The sequence below is a fragment of the Phyllostomus discolor genome, chromosome 9 (assembly GCF_004126475.2).
Source record: "Phyllostomus discolor isolate MPI-MPIP mPhyDis1 chromosome 9, mPhyDis1.pri.v3, whole genome shotgun sequence".
Classification (NCBI taxonomy): Eukaryota; Metazoa; Chordata; class Mammalia; order Chiroptera; family Phyllostomidae; genus Phyllostomus; species Phyllostomus discolor.
In genome coordinates, this window is record NC_040911.2 from 93007599 (window position 1) to 93020160 (window position 12562).

General features: G+C 51.7%; 1 protein-coding gene across 11 annotated transcripts in view; it reads right to left on the minus strand.

Moving 5' to 3' along the window:
• The window catches only part of PTPRT (protein tyrosine phosphatase receptor type T), a 944823-nt gene that overhangs the window by 676269 nt on the left and 255992 nt on the right, over window positions 1-12562 (minus strand). The gene's annotated exons all lie outside the window — the stretch shown is intronic.

The following is a 12562-nucleotide window of genomic DNA, read 5'->3' on the forward strand; positions in this document are numbered from 1 at the left end:
CAAATTGGATTTTTATATGTGCTTTGGTGCTCTCAGGAAAGGCGCCGGCAGCTGCCGGTCCCCCTATTTTAAACAGTTCATAAGGCTAGTTCCATCGATTTCCATCTTCCTTCCCGAGAAAGTAAACAGCGACGTCTCAGGCTAAGCAGGAAGCGGTGAGGGCCAGGCCGCGCCACTGCGACTGCTTCCCGCAATGGGCAGAGATGCCGCGAGGTGGCAGAGAGCCCTGGCTCCGGAGTCCAGCAGAACCGGACCCAGACCTCAGCTTCGCAACACCAGGTCGGCTTGGCCCAGAGGCTCCGGCCGGCTGTCAGGTCTGGGCCTCGGTTTCTCCTCCTGCAATGGGGAGGGCTAGGTCCACCCGACAGAAATGCCCTGAAGATGAAAAAGGAGTGACACACGAAAAGTAACCAGCACAGAATACGTGCTCGAAGTGTACCTCCTCCCCCGCTTTACAAAAGCAATTCTTGGGAAATCGCTTTCATAAAGCAGAAATCAACTCTGTGAAGAATCACACCATCATGCACCTGGCGGATGAGAAAGTCAATGTTGATAGTTCAAAGCTTTCCCCTGTAAAATCTAAGCCATCCACTATTTTACAATAAGCCGTGTCAGTTCGATTTTGGCAAGAATTTACTAAGCATGTGCTGCGAGCTGGAAGCCCCTCTGGGTAACCCTGGAAATGCCGGTCCGACCAGAAAAACAGGAGCCCGCAGTCTCCCGAGGAGGTATGCTGACCAGCGCTGGGAACGCTGCGAGAGCCTCCAGGATGGAGGGCAGGAGGAAGGGCATTCCAGGGCGGCTGGCGGGACACACAGAGGCAGAGGCAACCCCTGGCCTGGGTTCCACAGCAGTGTCCTGTCCTGGCTGCTCCCCAGGCCCAGTTTCACGCTGGTCCACCTTCTCCACTGCCCCTTTCCTGTCTCCTTCATGTTCAGATCTCCTCGCGTCACCATAAACTCCCACTGGGTCCCTGTCCCACATCCAAACGTGGCTCTGCTTGAGGTACCAAAACCAGCCCCCAGCAAGCCCCCCGCCCCCGTGTCTGCATTCTCAGGTGACATCACCATCGTCTCCATCAGCTGTGGAGGACAAAATCCCTCCTGTGCACCCCACGCCAGGATCCCCTCTATACATGGTGGTGGGAGTTCTGTCGACAGATTCAATACAGAACCTGGCTACAACACCGCTACAGAAAGGCCGTGGAGTCAAAGCTTTCTCCACCTTCCCTTCCTGCTGCTCATGGGAACCCAGAAGACTGGCCTTCGGCCCCCCAGCAGGTCTCGGGCTGGGCGCAGGAGGGCTGAACCTCGCTGGGTAGTACAGAGGTTGGGAAGTCCGTTGTGTATTGAATTGGTCTGCACTAAACAGTAACAGAAATGTGGGGTGTTTTGTGTAGACAGCTAGAGAATGACGGCAAAGAGAGGGAGACAGCAGTCCAAGAAACACCATGAAGAGCAGAAGCCTACGGAAGGTGATGGCCGACGAGACGTGTCCTGTAATGGGAAGTGGCTGATACATTGGTAGGAGCTAAAATATCTACTTGCTTTCATGTGTTCATTCAGTAGTTCAGCAATTATTTAATTGAGCAGTTAGCACAGATCTTACAGAGTACTAGGTCCCAGCTATACAGCGGTTTACAAAAAGGCATGCTGTCACCATTTAGTCAGACAGCAAACAAGTGAACCAATAAGTAACCGTGTATTTCAGCGTGTGCTGGGGAGGCTGCAGCCAGTGCAGGAAGCCTGTCTGACTGTGAGCTGGAAACGGTTCCATCATGTTCTATCATGTCCCGCCACTACACCCAGTTCCTCTGGGGACCTGGCTGCACACGACAGCCACGTGCCGCTGGTGCCTTGGGGGACTGGGAGAAGACGGGCAGCGACTGATGGGGATCAACACGGGTCGACAGGCGAGGATGCGAGGGCCAGAGGAAAGGTGAGGAACAGGTAACAGAGGAGACGCGGCCCCAGATACAGTGGAGAAGCATGACCTTTCTAAAAAAGGTATTTTTTTACATTTTATTTTTGATTTTAGGGAGAGAGGATGGGAGGGAGAAAGAGAGGGAGAGAAACATCAATTGGTTGCCTCCCCAAACCCACAACCCAGGCATGTGCCCCAACAGGGAATCGAACCAGCAAACCTCTGGTTTGGGGATTGACGCCCAACCAACTGAGCCATACCAGCCATGGGCAGAAACGGATGACCTTTGAAAGGCAAGGAGGGAGGTAATCAACCATCTTCCACTAGATGTCAAGTGGAAACAGTTCTGGCACATAGTAGGAGCTTAATAAAGACCGAATGAATGAGCCAATAACTGCCCATGGGATGCCTGACACAGGCCAGCCACACTCAAGGAACTGTGGCCCCATACCCGTCCCCCAACGCGACCTGCTCTTCCAAGTCTCGCACTTGCCACTCCTACCTAGAAAGCTGCCTCCCCACACCATCTGCCGAATTCTCAGTGATTCTCCCAAATCACTTCTATAAACCTCCTCTGACCAGAACAGCAGAGCGAGTGCCCCAGATAGGAAAACCCAACATACTGCATTTAAAATAAAAAAAAAAAAACGTTGCAGCAGCAACTGCAGTGGCTCTAAGAGGGTCAACCTCCTTTCCCTAAATTGCCATCACCCTGCTGGAGCCCAGCCTGTGGGAGGCAAGTGCATCGGGTCAACGACATTGACAAACAGATCCCGATGCGCTGGAGCTGCCAGCAAAGGTTGCCTGCAGCCTCTGCAGTGCTCCTGGGAATGACTCCTGAGAATCGGTCCTCAGCTGAGATCAGCGTCCGGGGCTAGAGACAGAAAGTGTGGCCGGGACAGGGCTACGTGTACAGCACACAGTTCGGGTCTTCTCTCTGGTGCACCAAAGAACACCATGCGTCCAGGCCACCTTGCAACTGGGGAAGACCATGCGATACACCCTGGAAATATGTAACAACGTGATAGCCACCATTTGCAGCACCAGCCCATAACAATATGCCTTACAAGTATCCTTCTCACCTGTCCTGGCTGTGAGGACCTTCAAAGCTGTTGTTGAAGGTGCTGGCATCAAAGGAAGAAAGATATCTAAATCCCTGGGACAGTCATTGGATGACAGCCAGCCGGAGAGTCACCTAAGCAGTAATGTTGGCATTCAGCATTTCAAGAGCAAAACACCAGCTTTTCTTGTCTTACACCACTGACGCCCTAGGATTAGCTGTTACCACAGCAGACCCTTGCCCATCCTGACCAAGATGAGAACCGTGCTTTCTCGTGCATTTGCTCCATGCCAGGAATACACCAGGCACTGACTACATATGCCAGCTTACTTGCTCTCACTGAATCTTCGCAACATTGTGAAGTAGACTTCTATCCCTACTTTAAATAAAGTAATCGATGCATCGAGGGGTTAAGTGACCTCTTCAGGTCACACGGAAGACAAGTGTTGGAGCCAGGTTGAAATCCATTGCAACTTAACCACAGAATCCACGCTCTTTCTAATAGACCAGAGAGAGAACGTACCCCCCCAGCCCAAGGACCAAGCTTTTCCCTTACAAGGCGATGAGAGGAGAGCAGAAAGATAAAGAACTTCTAGCAAGGTTGGGTGGGTCTCTCCCATTTGAATCCATTCCCTTGCTCATTCTAGCAACAGTTAACGAAGATCTTTTCATGGGTTCCCTGCACAGAACCAGCAGAGGTGTTTCTTACCCTCAGGAAGTTTGCAGAGAATCAGAAAAGACAGCCGCACCAACTTAAGGTGCAATGCAGAAAACACTTCCCTAGAGATGTGCCAAAGCTCAGAGAGGAAGTTACTGATAAATTTTAATTAATGGTCTAAATAAACCAATTCTCTGCCTTCTTCTACACAAGATTTGGGAGGGCTCACAGTTAGCATCCTGGACATCCCAGCTTATACAGCCCAAGCAAGGTGACATTAACCATCCGTCCCTGGTCTACTGGGTCAGTTGTCCACTCCTCACATCCCGGCCTCCCAACACTCTAAGGGGCCCTATGACAGCCACTTCCACAGCCACTCCCTGGGCCTCTTGCTGCCGCCACCTGCAGAGCTCTGGTGGTGACTCCAACCTGCAGCCAGCAAGCAAATGCCTTTCCCTTCTAACCACCTGCGCGCTGACACTGGGGTCCCACCGCAGCGGGCATGGGGCCCCGGTGACCCAGCTCTTACTTTCATACCACAGTCCTCTCTTTTCTCCTACAAGGAGCCGGCTTGCAGTGGAGTCAAAAGCAGCCTCTACCTCCACAGGGTCCAGCAGAAGTAATGCCGCTGAGTGTGGCTGGTAGGGTACGTGAATGTCTCGCACGAGATGGACAGCAATTTTGAACATTCCATGTAAACTGAAATATGGTGTGCTTGAGTGTGATGCTGTTATGTTACAGAATCACATGCGTATGATCTTGTAACAAAAGATTTTTAGTTAATAAAGAGGGGCGTTATTTGTGCCAGACCCTGTATTGTGAGCTGTTCTTTCTTTGGGACAGTCAGGTCCACCTGTGGGTTCTACCCCACTCTTTCAGAATTTGCCAGCCCTCAGGGGACCATGGTGTCCCTCCCTAGAGAAGAATATCTAGAAACAGGCCCTACGCCTGCACGTTATCACATAAGTATGTGCAAACCTCGGGGGTAACTCAGGGTTCATGACTCTTCCTCGGAACTGCAGGGCTCCCAGCAAAACAAGGTAGACTCAAAGGATCATGGGAGTATCCCTGTGCTTTGCATCTATGAAGAACATAGACTCCATTCAAAGGATGCTGCCGAGCTGGTCTACCCATTAGCGGCTCCAGTCCAGCTAAGACGGCCTGACAAACACAGAAGCAGGAAATACAGCAGGATGGCCAGCAGCAAACAGAGCAGGAAAAGAAAGAAAAGCAAGACAGAAAAAGAGTCACAGGTCTGTTCTGCCACTGCGACTCTCTTAATGTCCACCTGCTAAGAGGTGGTTACATGTTTGGGTCTGAGTTTCTGTTGACCACGGAGGAGGAAGAGGAGGGAAATCAGTCCAGACACTGGACACTCTGTGTTCACACACTAACAGCCACACTGCTCAGGAAAGTTACAACCACTCCAGGTGTTCAGACGACACAACAGCTTCTCCCCAGGAGAGCTGGCAACAGCAGTCCCATATGCCATTATGAAACCACCAGAAACGACAGCCAACAGCAAGGGATGCACGGCCAGTTTTGTGAGACGATTCCTCATAATCATTCTCCGTATAAACTGAGAGCATCACCCAAACATACAATTCAGGAAAAACAACTCACTGGGGACCAATGTGATGTGGTCTAGAAATCTCTCTTGCATTGGTCTGGCCTGACCCAGAGATATATTTTAAAAACTGTTCAGGAGAGAAAAATACACTTAATAAATATTTTTAAAGCACTCCTACCTGAATTTTCTTCTTCTCCACCAACAGATGGAGAAAAAGTATCTCTGAGCTTCATTCAGATCACACACCCCGGCGGCGACCTACCCTGCCAGCTGGGGGCACACAGCCCCCTTGGCTGACGTCCCCTCCTCGTTTGGGGGCCTTCGCTTTCCAGTGTGCAAGGCAACGGGCTGGCGAAGGTGAAGAATTCCAGAGTCTCAGAAAGGACCAGGAACTCCCAGGAGCCATTGCAACACAGAGCCGTGTCACCAGCCCAAGGGCCAGCTATTGAGGGCCACAGGAAGAGACGAAAGAAAAGCTGGCTGTCTCCCCGGACCCCCAGCATGCAACAGTCAATCCATGATCTTGAGTCTCAATGCAGCCCTTCTTGCTCTTTCAAAAATTACGTTTGTCTGTCTTGGTGCAATTCCTTGGGGGCAAAACATCCGACAGAAAGCAGCCCACCGAGAACACCTGGCCATGTCCACAGGTGTTTGTGGCGGACTACTCGCAGGAGACACGGTGGGAAGAGAGTCCCCAAAAGACACCTGTATGGCTGCTCACCTCATTCGGTCTGAAAGCAGCAGCAGCCCCGTTTAACTGATGTCAACCCATCGCCATCATGTTGGGGGAGATCAAACCCCTCCTAAAGCTACCCCCACCCCAGGAATTGGGTTCAGCCACTGCAGGATGGCTCCTTGTGGGGGGAGGACCCGCCTGATCGAGGGGAGATGGCAATGCAGTCACAGGCCAAGGACCCAGCACTGCCTCCCTGCACGCGGCAAGGGGAGCTGTTCACTGGCCAGGTTGGAGTCAAAGTGTGCCACAGGCCCCAGGTGCTCTGACGTGAGCCGAGCATAGAAAGTCAGCACAGAAATGGAAAATTATAGCAAGGAAATTGGATTTTGAAAATCCATTTGGGTTTGGTAACGTATAGCATATCGGTGTCTGTAAGAGAAGGAAAAATAGTGCAGGATACATACTTTAGGATACATTAAAGTATAAATAAGGTTTATAGTGCTAATCAGAACTGTTTTTAACATGAACCCTTCTTTTGAAAATGAGATAGAATTCAATAAAATAATAAATGTGTCTGCCTCTGCATTTCTGATACGACCCCTTGTATTCTTGTACAGAACTCAGTACAGAAGAGGAACTAGAGATTTGTTAGGCTTCTGCTACCTACCAGGCACTGTACTTGATCTATGTACAAACGTATTTACATGTGTGTGTGCATAAATGGAGGTGAGTTCAACCACCACCCCTTTCTAAGACAGGGGGTCAACATACTTTTTGCGTAAAGGGCCAGCTGGTAAATATTTTTGGCCTTGCAGCCACACAGTCTCTGTCACAACCACTCAACTCGGCCATTACAGCATAAAAGCAGCCAGAGATCATTGGTAAACAAGTGGATGAGGCTGAGTGCCAATAAAACTTTATTTATAAAAAACAGGTGGTGGGCCAGATGTTACGCAGGGGCTGCAGTGTGCCAACCCCTACTCTAAGAGAGAAGCATCGCTCTCTCCATTTGCACAAAGAAACTTGTCGTCAGAGCCACTAAGAGACGTGCCCAGCCAGAGCTCTCAGGGAAAAAGAGAGACATCACCTTCAGCAATAAAAACAGTGACACATCTCAGCCATAAAAAAAGATGAAATATTGCTATTTGCAACAGCATGGATGGATGTTGAGAACATTATGCTAAATGATCGAAGTCAGATGAAAAAAAGACAAGAACTTTATCATTCCACGCATGCAAAAACAAGCAGACATAAAACCAACTCATAACACAGACAACGGAATGGTAGTTAACAGAGGGGAGGGGGAGGGGGAAGAGGGTAAAGGGGGTCAAACCTATGACGACAGGAGAAGACTAGGCTTCAGGTGGGGAGCACCCAGTACACCGAGACGCCGTGTCATAAAGCAGGAGACTTGAAATGTACGAGTTATTAGCCAATGTCAGGACACTCAGACCTCACGGGGTCACCCAACATGTGGGGGGACACTTGGGAAGCATTCGGACAGATGCAAGACACAGCAGGACTGAGTGGTTAAGGGGCTCCGGAAAGGGAGACGTCGTAGAAGTGGGGTGCATTGGTTTTTGACTCGGGGCCTGGCAAACATTTTCCATAAGAAGACAGCAAAAACTTCCACCTTGTGGCTGTCCTAGCTTCCTGCTGTTATCCACCAAATCACCTCAGACTTAGGGTCTTAAAGCAATGCCGATTTCTCTTCTCACTGTTTCTGCAGGCCCAAAATCTGGACGAGCTTTCACCAAGGCCAAGGCCGAGGCGCAGGGGGAGCTGCATGCCTTCCTGGAGCTTGGGTCCTCGTTTGGGCTCACGCAGTAGTTGATAGAATTCAGTTCCTTGTAGTCAGAAGCTGCAGGGCCCTCCTCTCCGCCTGCCCGTCACCCAGAGGCCACTCTCAGCCCCTCGCAGCCGCCCACAGTCCCTGACCCAAGCCCCCTTGTGTCTCAAACCTCTTCCTTCGGACAGGGCACTGTCCTTTTAAAGGGCTCGTCAATCAGTCAGGCCCAGTGAAGATCATCTCCTCAATGATGGACTAAAGTCAACTCATTTGGGACCTGAGCTACATCTGCAACATTCCTTCACCTTTGTCATGCACCTGGCCTCATCAAGGCAGAGAACACTACCCCATCCACAGTCCCACCCACGGGGTGGGAACGGCACAGGACATAAACTGCAGGGGCCGGGAGTCTTGGGGGCCCATTGAGCATTCTGCCCACCTCAGCAGACCACTCGGTCTCTGCCGCTACCCCTCAGCAATGCCAGTGAAGCACAGGGGCGGCCATAAATAACGCAGGAAAAATGGCAGAGTTGTGTTTCATAAAACCTGATTTATCGACGCTGCACTTCGAGCCGCATGTGACGCTCACATCGCAAAACCATGTTCTTCTTGTGATTTGTCTAACCACGTAGACACGGAAAAACCATCCTTCCTTTATGTGCTGAGCAAAAACCCGTCAAGATGCGGAACTGCCCCGGCAGGCTGTGCTGTGCGGTTTGCTGACCTTGGCTTTGAGGCTATAAAAGTTTCCAATTTTAACACAGTCCCAGAAAAGCGCCCGGTTTCATCATTTGAGTGTTGGATGTCACGTGCTTTCGACAGCTCCCTCCCAGTTCTCACTTGTGGAGTGTTCCTTCCCTCCTCCGGAAGTGGAGGGGGGCGCGCCCCCCACTGTCACCCATGGTAGAACAAGGGAATGAGAGAAGCACAGTGGCTCCCTGGATTTAAACAACCCCATCGCCTACATTACAGCATGTGCTCTCCATGGGCAAGGAGTCGTTCTCCAGGAGCCTTCCCATTTTACAGGCAGGGAAACCAAGGCTGCAGCGATGGACAGACTCAACACCACACGTCCATCAGGGGCAGAGCCGAGACTATAGTCAAGGCCCTTCTTGCCTAATCCAAAAGGTCTGAGAACCTGGGGCAGATCTCAGCTACAAGATTGGTGAGGCCCAGTGCAAAACTAAAACACAGCGCCTTTAAAAAAAAAAAAAAGTTAAGACAGCCCACAGCAAAGCATAAAACTAGGCAAGGGGCCTTTTTGGGTGCCGGGCCCTGTGTGACCACCCAAGTCACACCCCTGTGGAGCCAGCCCTGCTCTGTGGACACACAGATTCCAGCAATAAAGGCCTCCAACCCCCAAATCATCGCGATTCCACCCTCGTGCCGGCGCACGCTTGGAAGGCAGGGCCGTATCTAAGTGGGGCTTATTAATTGTGAGCTGCCTGTCGCGGGTAGGCGCGTCTTGCCCCCTGAATGAATGAAAACCAGCCTTGCATAAATCGCATTCCCTTTCTGAATATCTAATTGAATTTGCAGAAGTGTACGCCAGGGGGGTATTTAAATAAGTGCACGAATATGATAAGAAGGCCTTCACGCCATCCTATCTAATTCAGCAAGCAAAAAGAATGGCAGGGCACGTTCCAATTAGTGTTTGATTTATTTGCTTTAACAAATCCAATTAGTGGAATGTTTTATAAAGTCATCCAATGTCAAACACTCCTGGACTCAACAGATAGAAACAATAGCCCTAATAGGAGAAAAAAAAATGTTTTGAATCTCTTTGAACAGTGAATTCATTATAAATAAGGTGATGGCTCTCTGACGGCTCGGACATTCCCCGAGGGCCCGAGAGACGCCGTCTGTTCTTTCTCCCAGAGACCCCGGGCGGCAACCCCGGTTAATGTGGCCAGTGATAATACATCCAGGACTGAAAACAAGCAAGGGGAAAGTTAGCAATGGGACTTCAAGGGGAGAGTAATGAACTTGCTGCTGGGTGTCTTCCAGACCAGAGGTGTGTCCCAACGCCCAAGGCAGCGCCGTGTGGCGGGGAAAGTCGGGGCTAACAGAAATAGCGACGTTCTGGAACCCGATCCAATGCTCTCGTGCCCTTTGCAGGTCCCAGCTTTTCCATGTGCAAACCAGAAAGTTCAACGAGGGGAGTGCCCTTGGGCATGCCCGCCTTGGAGAGTGGAAGACCTTTGCCTAGAGACGCCGTATAGGTAGGGGTTAAAGTGTGGACTTTCTCGAGTTAGCGTTCCAGCTATACTATCTTTTTAACTGTGTGACCTTGGTTATATTATTTAACCTCCCTGTGCCTCCATTTCCCCATGTGTAAAATATGATAATAATAGTGCCCATCTTTTGGGGATATCATTAAAGATTGGGTGAATTTAATATTTGTAAAGCCTTAGAATAATAGTTCCTGGCACACAGTAGGCACCAAATATGTTTTGCTAAATTGATATTAAATCCCAAGGTATAAGTTGGAAGTGGAAAAGATAGCTATGCTGTATGTGTTCAGGTTACATGGTTTCAAAAACAAAAGATCTGAAAGAAACTCCGAGTTGGTCCATCATATCCTGTGTGGATCAGTAGTATCTACCGTGACAAACTACTGATCGGCCTGTGAGTCCCAACTTCATTCGCCACTTGCTGCCGTGTGACCGTGGGTACCTCACCTAACCACTCGGGCCAGAGGTTTTCCCCGTGGGACTCACAGAAGGCAGTCACTTAAACCCTTACAAAGGGCGCTTCGATTTCTGACGCCCTACGAGGCGGTGACGGTGTCCTTCACCAGGTTCCATCTGGACATTGTACGGGAGGAGAGCACAACGGGATGTGGCAGGCAGATTTCTCTCTTCTCCCGAGTCCCGTGCCTCCCAGGCACTGGACTGCCTGCAGACCCCAGAGCGGAGGCTTGGAGGAGAGCAGGCTTCTCTGCCCCAGGCAACCTCGCAGAAGTCGCCACACACTGGGACCAGCCAGAGAGAGCAAAGGAGGAGACTGTGAGTGGGGTGAGCATCATCCTGCCAAGGAGAGGATGCAAGACGGGGGGAGAGCCTTCATCTTTGGTGAAAAGGGGGAAGGGGTCCCCCTGGGAGCCCACCAGCCTGAAAAGCAGCCCCACCCAACAGAATCTTTTTTCCCAAGAACAGGCTGGGAGCAGATTCAGGGATTCAGCTGCCACCCCCCATTGGAAGAGGGAAGGGGCCGCCTGGCACGGCTCCTACCTTCACAGGTGGGGAAAGAGGCAGGCGAGGGACAAGGCCGAGAAGAAAGGGGCGCAGGGCTGGGACAGGACCCAGCTCCCCGGGCCCCGGGCCAGAGCTCTGCCCACTCACAGCCCAGAATAGCATCTTTCATCTTTGCTCAGACAATGGCAATGGCTTTTTTATTTTTATTTTGGAGGGAGCAGTGAGAGAAAGAGATGGCCACAGGTCATACCCCACGTCAGGGAAACTTCAGATCTGCTGGGGAAAGGTGAGCACAGATTTCCTCCACACACAGGGATGGGCTTCATGCTGATTTCGGGCAGGAGCTGTGTCAGCTTCTGAAGGCCCGGAGGCCCAAGGCAAGCCCTGGATGGCCTCAGGGTCTTTGCTCAGCTGGTCCCCGGGCCTGGAATGTTCCTGCACCTGCGTTTCCTGTGGCTCCACGCGGCGGGCTGGCTCTGGCCACCCGCCACATCAAAAGCCAAGAGCCGCCTTCTCCCAGAAGCCTCTGAGCACTGTGTGGGATTCAGCCTCCTCCCGCCCCCAATTCTCTATCGCCCTGCCCACTGCTTCTGCCCCATGGGGACCGTTGCCAAGACCCCTTAGTAACTCCCACCACCCGTCTAAGACCACAAGGGCAGGAAGGGTGCATCCGTTTTCTTTGCCATTGAGTCCTCAGGACTTAATGAGGAGCCTGGCACGCTGACACTTGAGAGCTAAGAGGAAACCCAACACACACCTCCTGAGAACGGAGCATGGTCCAGTGTCGGGGGGGCGGCTTGGCTCCAGAGGGTAACGCACAGGTCTGGCTCTGGCTCTTTCTCTGAGACCTCGGGTGGACCCGAGAAACCCCCGAGCCGCTACTTCCGCATCTGTGTGGAGGGGAACACCAATGCCAGCAGCTAGCATTTATGGAGGGCTTACTGTGTGCTGGGCACTGCGCTCAGCCATTTCCATGGATTACCTCCCGCAATCCTCAGGGGGCCCATGAGGTGGGTGCTACTGTGATCCACACGTCACGCAGGACGAACCTGAGAACCGGTCGAACAACACATCTCACAGCTAGGAGGTGGCTGGGCTGGCACCGGAACTGAACCTGTCCGACGCCGAACACCACGTTCTGAATCACCGGGACGCACTGTCGAAGCGACCAGGAGTGTTGCTACTGCTACAGGCATATCTGGCTTTCTAAAAACCTCTTCTTCTGCAAGTGGCTTATTTTTAATATAAATTTTGTTTTCAGAGGAAAAGAGAAGCAGCCACATGTCCCGAGCCTCAGTGGACAGGCCTAGTCAACAAGGTCAGCTTCCTGCAGCTCCATTCACTGTCCCGGGGTCTCTAGGTCACATATGGTAGCACAGTCCACACATGGCACCCTCTAACCCCACCCCGGACTCAGCACCATTGGTGACCCGGCTTAGAGCGCCTCAGGATTGACCACAGCCAGGTGCTGCCACCTGGCCCAGCGAGGAGTGGGCCCTTGTAATCGTCACTTCGGAATCATCAGAAACATCGTAGGGTCATTTAAAGCTGCCCTGAGTCCCACCGTGGGAAAAACCTGCCATCTGTCCCACTCCGGGCGACCCGGGCACTTCTGAGAGTTTTCCCCTAGAGCAGCCCTGCCGTGTGCCCTTGGGGAGGCCCCCGCACAATTCTGCCGCGTTGGAACCT